The sequence below is a fragment of the Calonectris borealis genome, chromosome 2, assembly GCF_964195595.1.
Source record: "Calonectris borealis chromosome 2, bCalBor7.hap1.2, whole genome shotgun sequence".
NCBI lineage: Eukaryota > Metazoa > Chordata > Aves > Procellariiformes > Procellariidae > Calonectris > Calonectris borealis.
In genome coordinates, this window is record NC_134313.1 from 87,641,038 (window position 1) to 87,665,578 (window position 24,541).

The window sequence follows — 24,541 nt, forward strand, 5'->3', positions numbered from 1 at the left end:
GTTGTCCAGGTCACTATAAACCACCTCCAGCACACCTAGTTCTCTCAGGGACTGGATACCCCTCTCCACAGTGGTCCATTTGCCTAGGCAATGCATAACATCTTCCTTGAAGGGATACCTTTCCTTCACGCCTGACAGTAGTTGCATCCAGAGGCTGAGTGCTTGTGCCCCTTTTCCAATCGCTTTGTCAATGCCCCCTTCCCTAGAAAGGGATCCCAGCTGTTTGGCTTCCTTCCTCTCTAATTCCAGGCTAGTGGTCCCATTATCCCAGCATCAGAGCAACTGGGTAACAGTATGCTCACCTGGACAACGGCTGAAAACTTTCCACATATCTCGCAGCTCACTCAGGGATAGGGATCAGGTGGTTTCCATCTCTTTTATGAGTTCTTCCTCTTCCTCTTCCTCCTCCCCTCCTCGTGATGGCCCTGCTTTTCCATCATCCCTTTCTAAACGACCTGATTTTCGCCTCCAAGATTTCCTTTTATATATAGGGGCGACTGATACCAGCACGGGTTGATCCTCTGGTTCAGCTGTAGTACCTGTCGCAGGGGTTGGAGTAGCTGCAGTGCCCATCGTTTTGTCATCAGATCCAGAGACCTTCTGTCTCTGAATAGTGTTGAACAGAGCTCGGTAGGCATGGGCCAGGCCCCAGCACCTTGCAGTAATCTGGGTATCTCTGGAATTGCCAGGGTGACAGCATACGTTTTCCAAATATTTTACTAGTTTTTCAGGATTCTGCACTTGTTCAGGGGTGAAGCTCCAAAACATTGGAGGTGACCACTGTCCTAGATACTTGCCCATACTATCCCACTTGCCCTGCCACTCATAACTATCCAGCCTCGAGGCAGATTTCTGGGTGATATTCTTAAATAGTTGTTTAAGCTTAAACAAGGACTGAAACACATTCAGGACACGTAGCAATAAGAACATGTTGGTTTGAACATCCCAAGGATATTCAAAATCCTCAAGAGCTATGGTAATCAGCCTGGAGGAGAAGGGGAAGGTGAAGGAAGCTGTCTCCCCCATAAATTGGCTCTCCAAGGAGAAGTAGTAAAAAGTGTAATTACTAATAGTTTCCGAGAAATAGCTCCCGAAGCATAGGAATGATAGTAGTGCTGAGTACAATCCCACGACCAATGCTTTTACCATAAGACAGTGTTACACAGTGTAGCAAAACAATAACCTTAATCCATCTTCCAGCGATGACAATCCCCACATAAATACCGACAAACAGCAGTATATACAGCCAGTAAGGTGCTACATACCAAAACTTCAAGTACAGATCCGACAACTCTGAAAGCAAATAAACCAACATTGTGACCAGCGACTACTAAACTGATATAATGAATGCTTATAACAAATTTGGTTTAACCAGCTCGGGTCAGATGTGTCCTTATTTCAACCCTTTGTGCCCCACGTTGGGCACCGAAAAGGACTGTCGTGGTTTAACCTGGCAGGCAGCCAAACACCACACAACCGCTCGCTCACTCCCCGCCTCCCAGTGGGACAGGGAGAGAATCGGAAGGGTAAGAGTGGAAAGAAACTCGTGGGTTGAGGTAAAGACAGTTTAATAGAACAGAAAAGGAAGGGAAAAAAAAAAAAAAAAAATGATAGAATATACAAAATGAGTCATGCACAATGCAATTGCTCACTACCCACGCTGACCAATAACCAAGTAGTGATCGCTACTTCCTGGAACATGCCTACCATCATATACTAAGCATGACGTCACATGGTATGGAATACCCTGTTGTCCAGCTGGGCCAGCTGTCCTGGCTATGCTCCCTCCCAGCCTCTTCCACGCATGGAAACTGAATGTCCTTGACTAACTCTGCTAGCCAGGGTACTTAGCAACAACTAAAAACATCCTCCTTATGTCAAGGAGGAAAACTAGGTGTACGAAGTATGTTTGTGTTTGAACTTATTTGAAATGAGTTGTTTTTTTTTTTTTTAACCTGAACTGTTTTTAACTAAGAAACCCATAGCAGCTTCCATATTGGTACCAGTAAATTCTGTTTACTATGAAAATTAGAATTTCTCATCTGTAACTCAGCTAGGAGCCTCTGAATCTCACAACCAATGCATGATAAAAAACTGACAAGCAATGAAATGTATGAATCAGACTTTTAAAAGCAGTGGTCTTCTCTGAGAAGGAGGTAAGATTTTATTTAGTTACTCACTACAGTCAAAGCTCAAAACCTCAGCTAACACAGGTATGACAAACAGATTACATAGGTCTTCTTAAGACTGATTGTACTAAATACCACAGCAATGGCATGAAAGTGGCATTGTTTGTTGTTAGGATGACTATCAGAGTGACATGAGTGCTCAATTTCATTATATTTATTTGAAAACTAAACAGCTGTTCAATTCTTGTCTCTATGAAGGCAGTATTAGAGCAGCATAAAGGTATCAAGACAGACATCTGCACGTATGTCTATCTTGGAGACTTGCTAATTTTTGTGTTTCTAAATAAATCTTCATTTAAGGATACCAAATACTTTTAAAAAAAAACACAAATTGAGCATAAAAAACTCTATAAGCTATACAAGTACTACATGCATTTCATAGAGGAAAACAGAAACAAGAATAAATGGTTTGCCCAGGCCCAAAGAATATATTAAAAGCAGAACCCAGGCGAGCAGTTTATAGTCCTACTGCTCAAGCTGAGATACTAGCCCCAGAAAAGTCCTTGGCTGCTTCCTGACCGCATCCCCAGGGAGGCAACTTCATACAGAATCTTTTTGCCCCAACCACTAGCGAAAACACTGCCTTTATCTCCTCTCTCCACAGTTTAATTCCAGAAAAAGTTACAAGACAATATTAAAGTACAACTGCTGTATAAGAACACTTTGAAAGAAAGTAAACAGGAGGACACTAGGTTAACTAATCTTCCTTAAAACCTTGCATTTTAGAAATATATAAAATTTCTATAGTTTATACAAACATACTTGTATAAATATATCAATAGAGTTGAGGGAAAATGGAGCTTTTGAGAAAAACACTTCCATCTTTCATTTGTTGAATACAAAGATTATAAACTAAGGTAGGTAGGTACAGAAATTACAAAAAAACATCAATTCAAAATTGGAATTATATAAACATATATATAAACATATTATATAAACATAATTTCCCTTATAGCAAAAATATTTTTAGTAAAGATTCAAATTTGATTACAAATCTAATACTAAAATAACCCCCAAATAATCTCTGAATAAAACCAGTTAATTTGTTCATGAGAAATGTCAGTCACATAGTGAAGTGAAAAAAGCAATTGAGTAAATAAACTCAACCTTCATGATTGTAATTAAAAATAGACATAGTAGTATTAGGGCTTCCTGATTTTTAACCAGATGTTTATTTTTTGAAAAATAATGGACATCACATGGCACATTTAAACATTTAAATTAATATTAGATAGTAAACCAATTGTAACACAGTGTGGTGGTGCATTTCCCCCCCTCTCCTGGGCCGCTTGTTGATCTCAGAAATTCCTGTGAAACCTGGGCCTTGATGTACCGAGTCTGGCAGTTGAGCGCTCCTTGACCATATCAGAAACTCTGCATGGCTGAGGCTGGGAACCTACTACTGCCTGGCCCAGGGGTCATCTTATCTGAGTCGTAGCTGTCCTCGTTTAACCTGGCAGGCAGCCAAATACCACGCAGCCGCTCGCTCACTCCCCCCAGTGGGACGGGGAGAGAATCGGAAGGGTAAGAGTGAGAAAAACTCGTGGGCTGAGATAAAAACAGTTTAATAGAACAGAAAAGGGAAAATAATGATAATAATGATAGACTATACAAAATGAGTGATGCACAATGCATTTGCTCACCACCCGCGCTGACCGATAACCAAGCAGTGATCGGTACTTCCTGGATCATGTCTACCATTCATATACTGAGCATGATGTCACATGGTATGGAACACCCCATTGGCCAGCTGGGCTGGCTGTCCTGGCTGTGTTCCCTCCTCCCAGTCTAGCTTGCTAGCAGAGGATAGTTGTCCTTGACAAGGTACTTAGCAACAGCTGAAAACATCAGTGCGTTATCAACATTCTTCTCATACTGAATCCAAAACACAGCACTAGGAAGAAATTTAACTCTATCCCAGCCGAAACCAGGACAGTAGCTCAAGTGGAACAACACTGAAACCTTGAGAATTTTTTTAGTGATTACCACTTGGGACTGTGGTCAGGATGGAAATTTATGGATGACTAAAGCCAATCACCTTGCGAACCTATAAATGATGGTCCTAAGTGAGGCCCTTTGAGCTCTCCTGGACCGCAGCGGGCTGCGCCCAGCATCTCCCTCTGAGTGGGACACCTCTCAGAACTCGCGACCTCTCGGGTCTGGGATATTCAGAGGACCATCATCCAATGGGACCCGGGCTGAAACTCTTCACTCCTCAAGGCTCAACCCTCTTCTGTTGAGAAATGCTGAGATATTTTACATGAATATTTCTTCACTGAACTTGAGAGGAATTTTTAACAGGTGTACCTTTTGTACATTAATAGATATATTTCTGTCTCTGTGTGTGAACTGATAATAAGCATAATCTGTAATTAAGTCACTGTCATGATTGTAGTAGACTCTACTGACTGACTTCGTAAATGTTCAATTAGTTAATGATTAAGTGTTGCTAAAACTTTATGAACTGTACTTCATCCATGTAGTAATAGAGTGAACCTTGCCATCGAACTCTGTTAAGTCATGCTTTTATAAATCACTATTAAAATCACTTTCTGCTAATACCTTTGATGGTGATTCTTTAAGCAGCCTCTAAACCACTCATGGGCGACACACAGGCCTAAGAAGTCCGGATTTTTCATTCTGTTTTAGATGCAATGTAGGAGATTGCCTGAGTTGTTGGAATTTAACTGTTTAAGCCTGTCACATAAAGAGGCTTATGCCTCTTAAAAATAATTAGAATTGGCATAAGCAATATTTTTGTCACTGCTGTTGAATTACTTTGTTCTTAACAAAGATTCATGTTGCAAATCACAATTTAGACTTAGTTAAGAAGAATCCTCTAAGCCTGACAAAATAAAATTCTGTTTACTGTATTTAAGGAAATTGTACCAAGTTCTTTGACCTCCTGGATAAAGTCTTGGACAGGCTACCCTTAACGCAATAAAAGCATGGTTAACTTCCATGTATGATACTTTGAATATATAAATGTATATTTATATATTTCAAAGTTGGACAGTGCTATTATATCTTAGAGTATTTAAATTCTTTAGCAAAAGTGCTGCAGCTTTTCTGACCAGTCCCCATTTTGTAACCAGTGACATTTATTTACATTTTTTCTTGAGCTCCTATCAACCAAGTGTAATTGTGATTTATTAGTTTACCATAAATATTCAGCTATGCTATTAATTCAGGATTCATTTTAGATTTGGGAGAAATCTGCACAACTTTATTCTACTCCTTCTTCCTTAAAGCTGTACTTACATCAGGAAGAGCAGATATGAAACATTCTGTGCTATAAAGACATTTTAAGTCTTTTATTTAACATGGTTAATATTACTGTTGACATCTTGAGTAGCAGCAGCAGCTGATCAAACTGAAAAAAGAGATACTTTGGAAGGGAATGTCTATCTCTGAGGAGAACAGCTGAATTCAGACCAAAGATCTGATTATTTCAAGTACCCTTTTCTGTCATTTTCTGCCATTTTCTGCCTCTCAGTATCAAGGGGCAATGATGCAACTGTACTTTGATTATTTGCTCTGCACTCACACATCATCTTCTGCAGGCAAGACACAGACCACAGATAGAAAGTGAAAAGCATGCTTGTCATGCTTTAACCCTAGCCAGCAACTAAACACCACACAGCTGCTCGCTTACCCCCTCCCTCCCCCCCGCCCCAGTGGATGGGGAAGAGAATCGGGACAGTAAAAGTGAGAAAACTCATGGGTTGAGATAAATATAGTTTAATAATTGAAATAAAATAAAGTAAAATAGCAGTAATAATAATAATAACAACAATAATAATAATAATAATAATAGAATATACAAAACAAGTAATGCACGATGCAATTGCTCACCACCCGCTGAACAATGCCCAGCCAGTCCCCAAGCAGTGATCGCTGCTCCCCAGCCCCCTCCCCCAGTTTATATACTGAGCATGACGTCATAAGGTATAGAATACCCCCTTGGTCAGTTGGGCTAGCTGTCCTGGCTATGGTCCTTCCCAGTTTCTTGTGCACCTGGCAGAGCATGCGAAGCTGAAAAGTCCTTGACTAGGGCGCTTACTTACTAGTCTAAGCACTACTCAGCAACAGCTAAAACATCAGTGTGTTGTCAACATTATTCTCATACTAAAACCAAAACACAGCACTATACTATCTACTAGGAAGAAAATTAACTCTATCCCAGCCGAAACCAGGACAACGCTGATACACAAGATACAGCAACATAGATGTTAAACAGCCATTAGCTGATTTTGCTGGCTGCTTTTTCATGCAAGAGAAAAAAAGAGAAAACAAGTCACATGGTTTATGAGGCAATTTCTGAAACGGCATTAAAAAAGCAAACAAGAAAAAAATGCCTATGGCTTTTGATGGAAAAAAAAAAATCACTTAAACTGATCTGGGAGTGGAAGGAATACATTTAAAGAAATGCAGCAGATGGAGAGCAGAATAACATCTTGAGTTAATTTATTTTTGCAGTACACAACGAGTTTTAGGATATAATTGAATTAAAGAGTCAGAGGATGAAATAACCTTTTTCTTATTCTGCATATTGTTCTCACAAAAACAAGCATAGCAAGTTGTTTGAGATTTTTAGAAAAATCAGCCTAAATTTTTAAATTTTTTGCTTAATGGATCTAATATAAACCTGCTGGTTTCTAAGCATAGCAGCAAAACAGCCAGTCACCAGGTGCCTAGACGACTTCATTATTTAGGCATCACCAGAATACAATGCTTGTCATGCAGGTGTACCAGTTGTGTGATCCAGCAACGGTTGCAAGTGAAGTGTTTCTTCTGCTTTATAAGTTATGTGCTTTAGCAGTTTTGCTCTTGAAAACATACATTAATAAATGCCTATGCTACAGTGGCCTATAAGAGCTACAGTCTTCTGTACCTAGTCTGGTTTTGGTATTAATTCCATGTTCTTAAAATTAATATGCATGTGTAAACAAAACAAGACATTTTCATCTCTGGACATACATACAAAAATAATTTGTTTTATTAATCCAGTGGCTAACTTCTACTGCTTCATGGAAAATGTCAAGACTATCAATTAAAGAAATTCATCCACCCTGTCAGAATTGCTTTCCTTTACTTATCATGCAGGAAGTGGGTTACCCACCAGATCATGGTGCATACACACTCTCCACTGCCCCAAATCATATATAGCTAAAGAAAAACTTCTAGACAATGTGCGAAAGTTAAATTACTGCAGATTTTAAAATATGAAATAATGCATCTCCTTCAATCAGCTTCAACTGTATTGCTTTTCAAATTGATCTTTCAGAAAAAAGGATAATCTTAGTGCTTTTTTTAGATCAATATTCCTACCAATCATATTCCTATCATTCATTCATATCCTTAGTGTGAAATTTTACAGTGATAACTGAGAAGTACTCTATGTACACGACAGTCTTTAGTGATCTGCTTGCATGTCCTTAACATTCAAGGCATTGTGGTCCCGGAACATTTTTCCCCCCTATTTCTGAGCTCTTCTGTTTTATGAAACATCTTACTTCAAGTAAGGCAATAATGGAAAAGGAGGAAACAGTTATGAATTCCAACATTAAACAGGGTTAAGACCCAAACAATATCCAGTTCCACTGACTTAAGCACTCTGCAAACCCTGAATAGTACTTAGCATCCATGAAGAACAAGTTACAGTTGTAAAGGTTCAGAAAAACTTATGAAAAATAATGATAATGCACATGATACATCATTGATGTGAGAATGAAAAAGTTTGCATTGGTGCCATATTTGATTATGACTGGGCTTAGATAGTAGTACACTAACAGAGGAGAGAAGGAAAATATCAGGCAAGTGTGGACTGAAGCTGAGAGCATCCAAGAGAAGGTTTTGCAAAATAGCATCATGCTTTTTCTCTTATTTTGTCAACTTCAGACTCAGGCGAATTATGAAAGGATGCACAGAGCTGAATGAAGAAAAGAAAAAATGGATAGTCTTTAAATACCCAAAGCATATTTTGGGCAGGGGAAAGTGATAATATCACTTCTACACTCTATGAATTATGGAAATGCTGGTAGGAGGGACCACCCTGCCTCTGTTAGATCTCAAAAGAAAAATTTTTCTCACATTTGCTTTTATTCTGAATTGGACTTTTCAAGAGTAAGACACATCCTCTAGAAAATTTGAATTAACTTATTTAACATGATGTTTTACTGAACAACCCAGGTCCTGAGACTGATCAATGTTTGACAAGGTTTTTTACAGTGTGGTCTACAACATAAGTCTTTCAAAACATGTAAACTATTGGCATTCGGACTGCGCAAGTAACATTTTACATGGCATCTGTGTAACAGTTACATCTACTCTGTGAGGGGAAGAGATCAGGTACACCCAGATAATGTTTAAGACACTGAATTATCTCAAGTTCTTCCTTTTATCTTTGATGAAAATTTACTACGGGAAAAATTTAGAGCTGAGATATGCAAAGATATGTCTGGAAGAACAGTTAAATTTTATTGAACTTAAATCGGAGTTTTTAAAATCCATTAACAGATTTTATCCTTCTCTACAGTGGGGATAAAACAAAAAATCTATCCCAAAAGGCTCTCGTAAAACTGTTAATAGCAATACCTGTACCAGCTCCCCCCATTTTTTTTCCTTGGATTTTTAATCTACTCCCATTCAGGTCTCATCTACCTTACTGAAAGGGGGCTCTCCCAACCCCCACCCCACCCCACCATCCAGTTGCTATTTTTTTTTTCCTTCTGGTGAAGACCACTTTTGTTTCCCTGAGCTGATACACAATGACCTCTTTGGACCTCTTCCCTCTCCTCAGTTCCATGACAGAGTACACAGTAAAATTTACAATACAAAGGCTGAGTCAAGGGATTTACGCAGAGATCATGTCCTGGCAACACTTCACACACTTCTAGCTACCAGTAAGACTGAATTTCATTGTTTCTTGAGAACAATGGGTGCAATATAACTGTATGTTCTTTTCAGTGACAAAAATGGTAATGATCTGTAAACTTATATACATAACTGATAATAGTTGTTACATGTTGTTCATGTGAAACCTTTTTTTCTGTGCAAATCAATTTTAATCTACTTAGAGATGATATACAGTCCAATAAAGTGGACTGCAGCAAGGGGATCTCATTAAGTATTCCTCCTCAGAAGAAGAAAAAATAATTTCTGTCAATTCTTTAATGTATTTGCATAGTCAGCTATCAATTATTATAAGTGAATAATATGTTCCAGGCCAGATCATCCAAGAGATTAAAAATCTGCATACAGTATTGGCATCCTAGAACTGAAACAAAACTGAATATGGAAAAGGAGCATGTCTACTGTCTCTGCCAGTTATTGTTTGATAACCTCTCTGAAAAGGTCTGGCTAAGAAGCCACTGAAGAGTTCATTGTTTTGTAAGCTGTTACAGCACACTAAGCTATGACTTGGCATCTTCAAGGGCAGAATGTTACTGGAGCTAGGCTAGTTCTTTCACACACAGCCCCCTTTTTTTTGGAAGAAATATTTTGTGATATCAGGTGTGCAGTAGAATCTATCATAACCTATTCAGCATATCTTCTGATGACAGGTAACTTGTCACTACATGCTTCACTTTCCTTCCTTTGCTACAGACTGGCAGCTTCTGCACACTTTTCATTGTGCAGGTGCTTTCTTTTGGCAGACTTGTTCAGATAATAGAGCAATCCAATCAAACCATCTCTGGGAACCCTTGACAGAACATTTGCTGCTTTAGAAACATTTGCTCTCACCATATGGCAAGGGCAGCTTAGGCTACGAAACTGATAATTTTGGGTTTTACTCAGTAAGGGCATCTGAGATTTATGATGGCCAAAATTCATTAAGTGTTGACAAAGCCATCCAAATGTTTAAAGCAATTTTGTAGGATTGTTCCAGAGCTGAGTAAAGGAGAGGCATTTGGTTTTCATTGCGATTTATACAAGGACATATCTATTTCACTAACCATTCTGTACCTTACAACTACCAACCCATATTAAAGTGAGGCAGCAGCTTTCTATAACAATGGAACAAAATATAACAGCTTGCAATACTAGTCATATTGTTTGCATTTTTTATTCAGCATTTTCAGTAATGTACTTATCAGAACATTAAAAAGAATGATAACATGACAGGCATGATAATCAGATTGCTTCTTTCACATTTTAAAGGCACTAGAGTTCCTAAATATACCACACACTTTAATTTGCTGTAAAAATAGAAGAGGCTAATTTGTGTTTACTGTAATTTTTAGAATTAGAATATTTTCTATGTTCCCTAACATGAAAAATATGGATAATATTTATCTTACATCGTCCAATGCCATTATTGTAAGATCTCACCATAAATAGTTGCAAAATATGAACTAGCATAAATTATCACGAACCAATTAAAAATGCTCACAGATTATCGCTTGTTAGTTTATTTATATACCAGATTTCATTGCAATAGCATTTTTACATGATCATGTTTCAATGGCAACAGCAGCTTTTATTCCCATTTGCTCTTCAGCCAAAGGAGCTTCTCAAGAACATCTTTCACCCTCTCCTATGGATACTCACTAGCCAGTTGTTCAATACTTTTTTTTTTTTAAACTTAATGGAATCTCTTCCACTGAACAGAAAGAAAATGATCCCATATAATTATGAAAAATACAACATAAGGGCAAATACCCTTTATTTCCAGTTTATTGTTTGGGGGGAAAAAAAAAAAAAGAAAAAAATGAAGCAGCTGCTCATGGTCATGCAAGTGGTGTAGCAGTAAGTTACACACATCCCACACACAAGATAGTATTCTGTTCGTTTCATGCTTCTTTCTCATGGCTGTTTATTTTTGTATTACAAAGTTAATAGATTATACATTAATCATTCCCTTTTACTTGTGTTTTAAGATTTATATTATTCTGTACACTGGTGTGTAAATTCAACATTTCCTGTTGGTGACTGCTTCACCTTCTTCAGCATTGGTTCCAACAATTAATTTGATGTCAGAAGACTAATTATCATAAACAAGCAGACCAAAGTTTTTCATTTAAAAACAATTTTGTGAGATCTCATTTATTTTGATAAGCGAAAGAGCAAATCCATGTTACATACACTCATATTTCCCAAGAGATCCAAAGACTAAAGCTCACCTACTTGGGAGACTACTCCAAAAGACGATGGACTCCAGTGACCATCTTTTCTTCCTCTACTGACTTGAGTAATATTAGAATGACTCAGTTTCTATCTAGCCCATCCCATAACATGAAAATTTTATGGCATTAGAAATAAGCAGAGTGCCCTGTTCCAAAAGCTTCTATAAACCGAAAGGAAAAGTGGATTGAACATATGAGGTCTTGGAACATAGAGTGGAATAATTGCCTGTTTTGTTTGATCTCTGAGCCAACAGCAGGGCAACTCTATCAGGTTCTTTTTAAAAAAAAAAAAGTCTGTCTTTCCTTAGCAGGCCAGATGAATGGCATATCTACAGCTGGAACAGAAACTGACATTTAAAACTTAACAATGATCTTTTTCCCATTGTCAAAGAAAAAGTCAAAATTACAGGCAACTAAAAAAACCCCCTTCCTACCACTTGTGCTGGGCTCTCTGTCCATAGGGATGCGTCACCATTTTACTGTCCTCAAGTGCTACAGTCGTGCTAGATTATTCCAAAGTAGCACAATGCCTAGTAACATCACTGAAAGGCTTTGGGCAGTTGTACTGAGCATGATCCTGCCGGCTGATAGTCCTGAAGTGCTATACTGGTATGTTGTTTAGTGGTTGGTATTCAGATGACAAAAGACTAAAACTAGGAATCAGGGAAGGGAAATACTATAGCGATATAGGCTACAGATTGTATTTTCATGAACTGCTGCACAGCTCCACAAAGCTGAGACAAAAGCTTACAACAATGTAGTAATCAACTTAGGCCATCTAGCTTTCTGTGAACCAAGTCTCTTAGCTCAGATGACATGTAGGATAAAATGGTGAAAGGTGTTTTTTTTCTATTCAAACTTGGCCCACCCTTGGGCCAGAATCCTTATATAGCCATACTGTCTTCCTTCCTCATATAAAAAAAAAAGTCGTCTAATGTTATCAGCATTTTATGAACTACAGAGAGTTTTTACTTGCTAGTTAACTAAGTCTGGGGAAAAAAAAACAGATTAAAACCAGACCATAACACTAAAATAGCCACATTCTATTTATATATCTACTGGGGAACATTCATAGATTTTATCTACACAAACTATTACAAAAAGTACTTGCAAGTTCTAAAGTGTTATTTTAAAAAATTCTTTCTTTAGATATTCTGCAATGCAAACAGGCACATAAGAGCTTTTCATCTTTGTGTGGGAAAAGATTTTACAGCAATGTATATAAGCGGAGTTTGAGAGATTAGTTTGTTATATAAAACCATTTGCTGTTTACTTTCAAATACACATTTATTCAAATGGTTGGAGACAAATATTTCTTAAGATATTGCTAAGTTATCTGAACACATCTAAATATTTCAGTTCTTACAGGTCAAGTTATCTATTCAAGATTTATTTAGATGTAATAGTATGAGAATACAAAAGTAATTTCCAAAAAACCAAAGAAAACCCCCCAGATTTTTAAACATGAAAAACACTATACTTTAAAAGCAGCTACTTGAAAGAGAGTGCATACACTGTCTAGTCAAATAACTTTTCTTCTTCCACATTTTATATACAAGTTATCTTACTTTGTATTTTAAATATTGTTATCCTATTTTATTGTATATTGTGAAGAAATCTTTTGTGTAAAATGAGGTTTTAAAGGACTCTGGTTTTGCAAAATGAAATTTCCAAATGGAGAAAATGCCCCAGACACCCATTTCCACATGAAATCTTGTTCACACATTAAGATAACTTTTCCAACTATTCGTTCCCATTCTACTTTCCCAGAGTAGCTGGACTTATTCACAGCAGCCTTCATGTGTACCTTTTATTATTATTATTACAATTCAATATATCAGATTCATTCAATATTTAGACATGTCATGAAAACAGTAAAAATTAAAATTATTCACTTTCTCATGACTTTTCTTTCAATTCTGCATGAGGGTATCTTAATTGTCATGTTTTAAGAATAATTTAATGTTTTAAATACTCAGCTGACTTAGAATTCTACATCCAATCATCTTCCAATGATCTTAAACATAAACAAATATATTTTAAAATCCTAAAGTGACTTCTAGGTACCCAAGGTACTTAGTACCCTTGGTATAAGCAGGTAGAAGTGCTATAATTGAATGTATATGTTCTTTTGGACTACTCTAGCTGTAAGATGAAGTGTATGAATTAAGTGTTTTGCTTAAGAGGACCATTAATTCCTTACAGTGCTTTGAATGATGTACACTAACAGAGTGCACTTTAAAGAAAGTGTGGTCATGCATAACGCAGCAAAGATTAACATCTACAGAGCAGATGAAGGTTCTGTGTTTTCCCCAGGGTAGGGATTATTTCATTACAGTCACAGCTCAAGTTATATGATCAACATACAGAACATCAGAATTTAATGTGTATTGGAAATAAAGAATATGCACACAGTCAGCTTTAAACACTTGAAATAAGGGAGAGAAAAATTTAAGTTCCTCCAGAGCATTACACAGATGCCCTGCCTGTGTGAGATTCCTTCTCCAAATCATCCATCCATTTGAAGAGCTTTCTGCTAGCTATTCATTTTAGAATGGGCATAGGTGTCTTACTTTAGGTTCTTGAAGTTAGATTTTTAAAAGCTGGTGAGTGAACACTCCCTGAACAGTCTCTGACATCAAAATCAACTTTAAGGATATTAATCTTTATTAACTCTCTTCACCTCCATTAACTGTATTCAAGTGGAAGAAAGCATTCCCATGGCTTACCTTCTTCTCTCTCCTTCATCTTCCTCTTGTTAAAGAGGACATTCTTTTGTTCAGTCCTGCAATCTGCAGAATTTTATCTAAACAGATAATTCTGTACATGAGAGGAATCAACAACCACCTCCATGAGCCATTTTTAAACATAGATAATTTTACAAAGCCCCAGTCATTATGGCACTCTGGAGTCCAAGCCCTATTGAAATTAAATGGAAATTAGATGTTTAACAAATTTGTAATCTCTATTCCTGAGTATTTGCAAGCTAATGTTGCTTTAGCACCTAAAAGGGTGCTTTAGGTTTAACCTCCATAATTTTGTCTAGACATTAGGAAACACTCTAGCATATACATCAAGCCTTGTTTATGCTGCTCCTGAAGGTACTGCATTTGGCTCTGTAAAGAAATTGAGCTGCCTAACGGGTTGACTTCTTGATCTATCTAGATCACATTGAAGTCTATCAGATCTATCTAAACACACAGTCCAGGTTTACTCTGATACATCTAAACCCTGTTGGACATAGCTGCACATGTAGTTTTGAGCAGTCATTTATAACAGAAGCAATAAACGTTCAAAGACATTTTAAAAACAAGCCTTTATCCCATTACTGAAAACAGGTATCACTGCAAAATTGCAATACAAGAAGGAAGGATATGAAAGTCTCATTTAGATCTCCTACAACTACTTTGAAGTGCTTCTAATTGAAAGCTACAGCAATCAAAAGATATCTAAAAGCTCCACTTCAACCAAAATCACAGTTAGAGAAGGAAAAGATATGCTGATAGAATAATTGCTATAAGGAGGTGATGGCAGACTGAAAGATAAACAAGTCATGACTTTCTCATAAAAGCCATCTCTTGAGTATATTTTATCAGATTTGTTATTTTTTCACATTTTAGCATGGGGATTTTTGGGGGGACATTTTAGAAGCAATTCCTGTCTGGTCATGAACATTCTACAAAGGTAGAAATAGCTTTAAGTTGCTGCTGTGTGGGTGGGTGAGTGTCCCCCTCCTTAAGACATCCCCATTGGTCTTTGCCCAGATCCTGGCTAAATGTTAAGCTCTGTGACTGCAAGAATCAATGTATGACATTACATGTATGCTCACTTTCACACTGAGAGTGTTTGAAGAAAACACGACAAACTCTTGAGAGTAGAAAAAATGGCAGGAGTAAAATAAATCTACTCATGGCACAGACAGTATGCTTTTCTAGTAGTATGATAATATTATGCAATTTCTTTGCTTTTATTCAAGTTCTCCTCCAAAAGGATTCTGAAATATTTGTAGACCTTCTATTAACTTCCATGTTCTTGAGACAGGATTCAACTTAATACTGACACAGAAAATCTGAGCTGAATTATTAAGCCCAGTTATTAAGTCCTGGCTTCTTAAATGTAAACAGGTGCATACCTGCATACCCAATTTAGGACTGCAAGAACAAAAGTGTTTAATCCAAAAGTTTTATTAATATGTATATACAGACCTCAGAATGGATGCTTTGTGTGTTTTAATATACCATAGTGATCTTTCCAATTGTGCAAGAAGAAAGTGTCAAAACAGACATTTTCTTGGAGAAAGAAATGTCAATATTTGAGATGTAGATGATTGGACCATGATGTTTATTTTTAATTAGAATTGAAATTTTGGCCTCCAACGGTTTACAGGGGATCTGTACACTTAAGGACAGATTTTATTACAGTGCCAGAGCCATGTTGTCTCAGCTGCTTTTATATTGATTAGCTGTGCTGTCATGGGATGTCTTGAATTGTGATTCTACTTTGCATGCACTTCTCTCACCCATTAGAAGTGAATTAAAACAAAAAGCCTTTAACAGACTTACCATATCAATAAGTTTTTAGAGATGTATATGAGGCTGACGAGGCAAAGAAAAAGTGCTATGAAATACTGTCAAGTTTTATTCCCCTGATCACGTGGATTGTCAAGTTATGTACTGTTTTAATAACTATCACCATAACAATAAAATAATGGGAGCACTCCAAGGAGAGACTAGAATGTAAGTCAAAATCTGGATCCTGTTCTCAGCTCTTGGACAGCACTCTTGGTCAAACCACCTGTGTGCAAGTTACTACATATTCCTTTCCCCTCCTGCAATTGTCTATCTATTTGAATAGTAAGATATTTGTAGCAGCGTATACACAGGTTCCACATTTAGTATATATACTAGCCTAGGTCAATTCTGAAAACTACCAAATAAAGATAGACTGCAGAATTTTTCATGGAGTGGTAAGCGTTCAAGAGATGCCTGCAATCAACTTTAGAATTCAACTTTAGAATTTGTATTTAGCTTCATTCCATATTGTAACTTTTCAAGGAAGAAGCACTGAATTGTTTGCCTGAATCTTCAAATTAAGTTTGGAAATCTTTGTTATCAAGAAAGTAGAGTGATCCACAAAATCCTTCCATATAGTTTGTTGTGATTTGAAGTCACAGTGTAGTTTTTTTCCTGTTAATTGTAAACAGAATTTCCAATAAACAAGCAGCTGGGGAGGGAAAACACTGAAAGATGGTTAGTTTCTACCTTCAAGAAAACCAAAGGAATGTTTTTCTAGCCTTTCTTCACCATCCAGGCATAAATTCCTTATCATGTTTTTTCTTTATTTATAGTAGTTTACAGTTATTTGAAAAAATCCTGGTCCTTCTCTTAGGAGTCTTTTTAATGTTTTATTAATAACAATATGGTCTACAACTATAAACCCAGCATGATGAATATTAATAGTTGGAAAGATGAATCCATTTTCAAAGCTAAGCACATGTGATTCATTAACATGAGTGGGTCACCATAACGGTCTGCTAGACTAAAGTTTACAATTAAAAGGCCTTTTTTAAAAAAAAAAAAATCTTTGTACAGATCAAAAATGTCACTTGGTGCATTGGCATTGATAAATTCATACTAATTGCTAGCGCCATAACCAATGTTCTTTTAGACCTACTGCTTTCTCCCTCTTTACTCCATCTTGACAATTTGATAGGTAGATCATCCATGTATAAACTCTCAGCTTTATAGTGATACTTATTTGGGTATACAAGATGCTTTCCTTCATTGTGTTCCCCAATCACCATCCCCCGCTCTCCAACAATCTACACCATTTTTTATGCCTATAAATTAGATATAACCAGGCTTCTAAAACCATCTTTGTTTTAGGTAATTTCAGATTACAGTATGAATCATCTAAATCTAACCTAAACTTCTTTGGGTTAAATAACTATGCAAGAAAACAAAACTTTTAGGCATGATTCCCCTCAGACAGGAAACAATCTGAGTATCTGGATCACATTATACCTGTCTCAATTACAGTAGATGGTGGCTTTGTTTGTGCCTTGATAGAATTACCTCTAGTAGTTACCTTTCTTCGTGCTAAACCTGAGGATTCTTAGGACAATACCTAGGATTTTAGGCATTTCAACTCTTGTAACCCATGTTTCTTACTTAATTTTTCCCTAAAACTTTGATTCATGTGATTAAGTATTTCTTTTTTCATTGCAAAGAAGCATTAAGCCTTCAATATAAGGAACAAGAAAGTTAAAGAAGTATAAAATCACAACAGTTCATGACCTAATGAAGTAGGAAATACTATAATTATTAAGAGCAAATCAAACATGACCACAGCTTACTTTTATGCTCCATTGCCATACCTATACTTCTCTTCCTCTTTGAGATAAAGCATATTCCATTAGTTTAGTATGGAGACATACTCTGAGAAGAGTTTCAGCTAAATTCTTGCATTTATGAAAATGCAGAATGGGACAAAAAATTACCATTACATATTCTTATACTGATAGGCTAGAGCTCTTACCATCCATGCATGAGGTATTTGCCTCTTATCCTAGCATTGAGAAACAAAGACAAACAGCTATTTTTAATGCACACATTTATTTTTTTCCCTAATTTTCAAATAGAGCTTATGTTACACATTTTACAGTAAATTTGATGGTAAAAGTTACCCTGTCACTCTCAAATGTCCAAGTACATATCCACGTTAGTCAAAATGCAAACCTACCCAAGTCCTGTGATCTCATGAATTACCCGCTTGCCTTGTCCACTTTTGTGAGTGTGAAGGGGCTTCCAAGCAACAACTAGTTTTTATTCATAAATATTCATAACACTATCTCCATGCATAAATACCAACCAAAAGAAACCTGTACTAAAGATTTTTTTTACCCCAACAAGTAATATGTTATGATAGTAAAAGTTAAAAAAAAGGATATGTATATGACACTTTGAAGAGCAGATTAGTCTTATTCTATCAAGTAATAATGGGACATTTTACACAGAAAAAAATACTGCCCTTAGAGATCTAGATGCATTATAGGATTTTTTTTTTTTTTTTACATTATAACATTGTTTTGATTTCTGTTGAAATTGTTCTTGTGGGTTTAGTGACCCTCCCAAAAAACTCCATGCTATATTTCCTAGTAGAAAGACAGTTTACTTAGATACAGAAGCTGAGGCTCTCACCCTCTTTTATATTTCATGAATGCCAGAAAATGGAAAAGCCATGTAACTAGGTTAATTTCTTTAGCTGAAGAATTATTCATGTTACTATATATTTAAATGAATGACTTTTTAAGCTACAGAAATATTACAGCTCATAAAAATGGCCTGATTAGAAATGTCTGTCATATTTATTATTGCAGACTGCCCTATTGTCTTTTTCTGTCCAAATCTGATAGCAGTACCAGAAACTTACTCAAAGAGTTTGAAAACTTGGCAGCTATACTGTGATATTGGATTAGCCAGGTGAGATCAAATTATGAGATACCAGTTTAAAGTGCTGAAGCATTCCCTGAAGCAGTTTTCATTTAAAATATTAAATGTCATCATTTTCATACCTCATTAATTCTATAATTCAACAGGGAATAGCTTCTTTCACTGCACCAGGTTTCCAGTATCATTTGTTGTGTCTTGATGAGACCTTGTTTACCTCAGAAATTAAACTTAAGTAATAATCTTATTTTATGAAGGAGTACTAAATATAATAATAAAAACATAAATATTTACCTCTTACACCGCAAAAGCTGAAAATTCCAATATTTAAACTTTGTTCAGTCACACCTCTTTAATTAGCCAATTAAGAAAGCCATTTATTCAGCCAAGTCATTTTTGAACAATAAAAAAATTAAAATAATTAATACTACAGTAGTTCAAAAACAAAGATAAGGCTGACACTGGGGAAAATTTTCATTAAAATGAGATTAAATCATGTCCTACCTTCATAGTTTACTTATGCTGTTACAGTTAGCTAAGCGATTATTTAAATCTGAATTTCTAATATCTGCATCCAAGTAAACACTAGATATTGATGACAGACAACTGCCTATCCCTATCAAGTCCTAGTGCAGTCAAAAGTCTTTGAGTCTCAGACTTCTAAATGTTCTTCAGAAATCAAATCACTCAAACACTATACCAATGAAACCTGACTGTGTAACTCTTTCGAAGCCTCTATCATAACTTCCAACCACAATTGACTATGCTGAGGACTACAACCTTATTGAAGTGACTTATTACACGAACACATTTACTGTTTCACTGACTTTTAAGAATGGGATGACATCGTGCATATCTATATCCATTCCACTGGCCTTTTTCAGGATAATTATAAAAGGGGAATATTATGACAAAAAAAAATTCTGAAACTGTCATAGGTATATGCTTATGTTCTTCTCCAAGATACTCCTGGAATATGACTTTACATGGCTGAGAACTGTATAGCTGGTTTTAAATAATCCACAACAACTGTTGGGATTTCCAGGAAAGAAAAGTGGCTAGGTGACAGAGTAGTACTAACTTATTAGTACATGCAGTAGAGTAACATTCTGCAAGCCCTGTTCAAAACTGAAATCCCAGTATGCTAGGCATCATATGTTCCTTCCTCACCACATCCGTAAGAAAACTTAAATCATTAGACAAGCTGGGCCAATACTAGAAGGAAGTCCTCAAGTGCAGAACATCCATGGGTCTCCCAACCAATGGGTTATCTCTCCCATGTCCCCTTGAAAGTGGTTGCAACTATTGGGGATGTTTATGCCACCCACTATTAAGTAAAGGCGTAGCCAGTCAAACCAGAAACATATTTTGCTTACTAGTATCCTACACTCCTCCCATGGAAAGAGGAGGACAATGGAAAGACTCCCCCAGAATAATTCAAAATAGTCTGCCAGGACTACAAAGGAAACACAGGGAGAGATTAGCTATATTAACCAACTGAATTTGGTGCTAAATTTGAGTGCTCTGCATTTACCATTTTATTACTTATTATTGCTTGACTGTTACTACTTTAACTGAAAACATGAGAAGTTAAAAATCTGAACTTCCTCTCCCTCCAATTCTTTTTTCTGCTAAGTTCTAGAGGGAAGAACAAAAAGTCTTGCAGGTAAAGGAACTCCTCCGCTTAGTGACAGAGCTCCAGGAGGAGGTGAGCAGGTTGAGGAGTGTCAGGGAGTCCGAGAGAGAGACAGACTGCTGGAACGGCACCCTGCCTTCCCTGGGACAGGCCCAACAGGCAGACAGGGCACATGGTGTGGAGGATTCACGATCCTCTCTCCTCTGAACGTGATGACTTAAGGGACAGGGGGCAATGGCGACAAGTTCCTGCCTGGCACAGCAGACGCATCTCCTCCGTGACTACCCCACCTTCCCAGGTGCCCTTGCATAACAGGTACAAGGCTCTGCAAGTGGAACTGAACAATAACAAGGACGATGGTTCATCTAGGTTGGAGGTGTCGCCGAGGTTCAGTAGGCCTATGTCCTGCATCAAAACCACTCCCATAAAGAAAAAAAGACTGGTCATTGTCATAGGACACTCCCTTCTGAAGGGAACAGAAGGCCCAATGTGCAGACCAGACCCACTTCTTCGGGAAGTCTTCTGCCTCCCTGGGGCCCAGGTTAAAGATGTGAAGAGAAAACTTCCTACCCTGATGCAGCCCTCAGATTACTATTCATTATTGATTTTTCAGATAGGCAGCAATGAAGTTGCAACAAGAAGTCTGAGGGCAATCAAGAGAGACTTCAGGGCCTAGGAACAACGGGCTAAAGGATCAGGAGCACAAGTAGTGTTCTCCTCTATCCTTCCAGTTGCAGGGCATGATGAGGGAAGAAACAGGAAGAGCCAGCAGATCCATGCCTGGCTCCGAGCCTGGTGTCACCAGCAGAATTTGGGTTTTTTTGATCACAGGTTGGTCTACACGACACCAGGCCTGCTGGTGACAGATGGGGTACATCTTTCTCCCCAGGGCAGAAAAGGATCTTTGCGCAGGAGTTAGCAGGGCTCATTGAAAGAGCTTTAAAGTAGATTTGAAGGGGGAAAGGGATAAAACCAGGCTCTCTAGAGATAAGCCTGGGGGCGGCACACCAATGTTTGAGGGACAGTGTGTTAGTGAGGTCCTTCGGTCTGCCATCTCAGTGGAGGTAGGGGATGGACATGGCAGAAAAGACACAAGGGTTATGGATGTGTTAGTGTCGTGGTTTAACCTGGCAGGTAGCCAAATACCACGCAGCCGCTCACTCACTCCCCCCACCCCCTCCAGTGGGACGGGGAGAGAATCGGAAGGGTAAGAGTGAGAAAAACTCATGAGTTGAGATAAAGACAGTTTGATAGAACAGAAAAGGGAAAATAATGATACTAAATAATGATAGAATATACAAAATGAGTGATGCACAATGCAATTGCTCACCACCCGCGCTGACCGATAACCAAGTAGCGATCGGTACTTCCTGGATCACGCTTACCATTCATATACTGAGCATGACGTCACATGGTATGGAATACCCCATTGGCCAGCTGGGCTGGCTGTCCTGATTATGTTCCCTCCCATCTTGTGTACCTAGCTCAGTCAGTAGGCACGGGAGCTGTCCTTGGACTAGGCGGGCACTTAGCAACAACTGAAAACATCAGTGTGTAATCAACATTCTTCTCATACTAAATCCAAAACACAGCACTAGGAAGAAATTTAACCCTATCCCCGGGACAGTTAGAAACCACAGAAGTGCCTGAGAACAGTCACATAGGAATTAAGGCTTCTTCCCCAAAAAAGGTGGCGAGATCAGTAGCCCAATTGAAGTGCATCTACACCAATGCACACAGCATGGGCAGCAAATAGGAGCAGCTGGAAAACTATGATACAGTTGCAATCATGGAAACATGGTGAGATGACTCGCACAACTGGAGTGCTTCAGTGGATGGCTATAAACTCTTCAGAAGAGATAGGCAAGGAAGGAGAGGCGTATGTTAGGAAGTATTTTGATTGTCTAGAGCTTGACGATGGTGATGGAAGGGTTGAGTGTTTATGGGTAAGAAACAGGGAAGAGGCCAACAAGGCAAATATCATGGTGGGAGTCTGTTATAGACCACCCAACCAGGATGAAGAGGCAGACAAAATATTCTATAAGCAGCTGGGAGAAGTCTCACAATCACTAGCCCTTGCTCTTTTGGGGGACTTCAACTTAGCAGATATCTGCTGGAAATACAATACAGTAGAAAGGAAACAGCCCAGGAGGTTCCTGGAGTGTGTGGAAGATAACTTCCTGACACAGCTGGTGAGTGAGCCAACTAGGAAAGGCTCCCTGCTGGACCTGTTTTTTGCGGACAGAGAAGGAGTTGTTGGTGATGTGATGGTTGGAGGTGATCACGAAACGATGGAGTTTGATTCTTGGAGAAGTAAGGAGGGGGGTCAGCAGAACTGCCACCTTGGACTTCTGGAGGGCAAACTTTGGCCTGTTTAGGGGCCTGGTTGACAGAGACCCTGGGGAGGCAGTCCTGAAGGGCAAAGGAATCCAGGAAGGCTGGACACTCTTCAAGAAGGAAATCTTAAAGGCACAGGAGCGGGCCATCCCCATGTGCCAAAAGACAAGCCAGTGGGGAAGAAGACTGGCCTGGCTGAATAGAGAGCTTTGGCTGGAACTTGGGAAAAAAAAGGAGAGATTATGACCTTTGGAAGAAGGGGCAGGCAACTCAGGAGGACTACAAGGATGTTGCAAGGTTATGCAGGGAGAAAATCAGAAGGGCCGAAGCCCAACTAGAACTTAATCTGGCTACTGCCATAAAAGACAATAAAAAATGTTTCTATACATTAGTGACAAAAGAAGGGCTAAGGAGAATCTCCAACCTTTAAGAGATGTGGGGGGAAACATCAAAGGATGAGGAAAAGGCTGATGTACTTCATGCCTTCTTTTCCTCAGTCTTTAATAGTCAGACCAGTTGTTCTCGGGGTACCCAGCCCCCTGAGCTGGAAGACAGGGAGCAGAATGAAGCCCCCATAATCCAAGGGGAAATGGTTAGCGACCTGCTATAGCACTCAGACCACAAGTCTATGGGCCCGGATGGGATCCACCCAAAGGTACTGAGGGAGCTGGCGGAAGTGCTCACCAAGACACTTTCCATCATTTATCAGCAGTCTTGGCTAACCGGGGAGGTCCCAGTTGACTGGAGGTTAGCAAATGTGACACCCATCTACAAGAAGGGCCAGAAGGAGAATCTGGGGAACTACAGGCCTGTCAGTCTGACCTTGGTGCCAGAGAAGATTATGGAGCGGTTTGTTTTGAGGGTGCTCACAAGCCATGTCCAGGACAATGAGGTGATCAGGCCCAGTCAGCATGGGTTTATGAAAAGTAGGTCCTGCTTAACTAACCTGATCTCCTTCTATGACAAGGTGACCCGCCTAGTGGATGAGGGAAAGGCTGTGGATGTGGTCTACCTGGACTTCAGTAAAGCCTTTGACACCATTTCCCACAGCATTCTCCTGGAGAAACTAGCTGCTTATGGCTTGGATAGGCGTACTGTTTGCTGGGTAAAAAACTGGCTGGATGGCTGTGCCCAAAGAGTTGTGATGAATGGAGTTAAATCCAGTTGGTGGCTGGTCACAGGCGGTGTTCCCCAGGGCTCAAGACTGGGACCGGTCTTGTTCAATATCTTTATCAATGATCTGGATGAGGGGATCGAGTGCTCCCTCAGTAAGTTTGCAGATGACACCAAGTTGGGTAGGAGTGAGGGACCTGGATAGGCTGGATCGATGGGCTTAGGCCAACTGTATGAGGTTCAACAAGGCCAAGTGACAGGTCCTGCACTTGGGTCACAACAACCCCAGGCAACGCTACAGGCTTGGGGAGTAGTGGCTGGAAAGCTTCCCAGAGGAAAAGGACCTGGGGGTGCTGGTTGACAGCCGGCTGAACATGAGCCGGCAGTGTGCTCAGGTGGCCAAGAAGGCCAACAGCATCCTGGGCCGTATCAGAAACAGTGTGGCCAGCAGGAGTAAGGAGGTGATCATGCCCCTGTACTCGGCCCTGGTGAGGCCGCATCTCGAATACTGTGTTCAGTTTTGGGCCTCTCACTACAAGACATTGAGGTGGCGCATGTCCAAAGAAGAGCAACGAAGCTGGTGAAGGGTCTAGAGCACATTTTATGAGGAGTAGCTGAGGGAACTGGGGCTGTTTAGCCTGGAGAAAAGAAGGCTGAGGAGAGACCTTAACACTCTCTACAACTACCTGA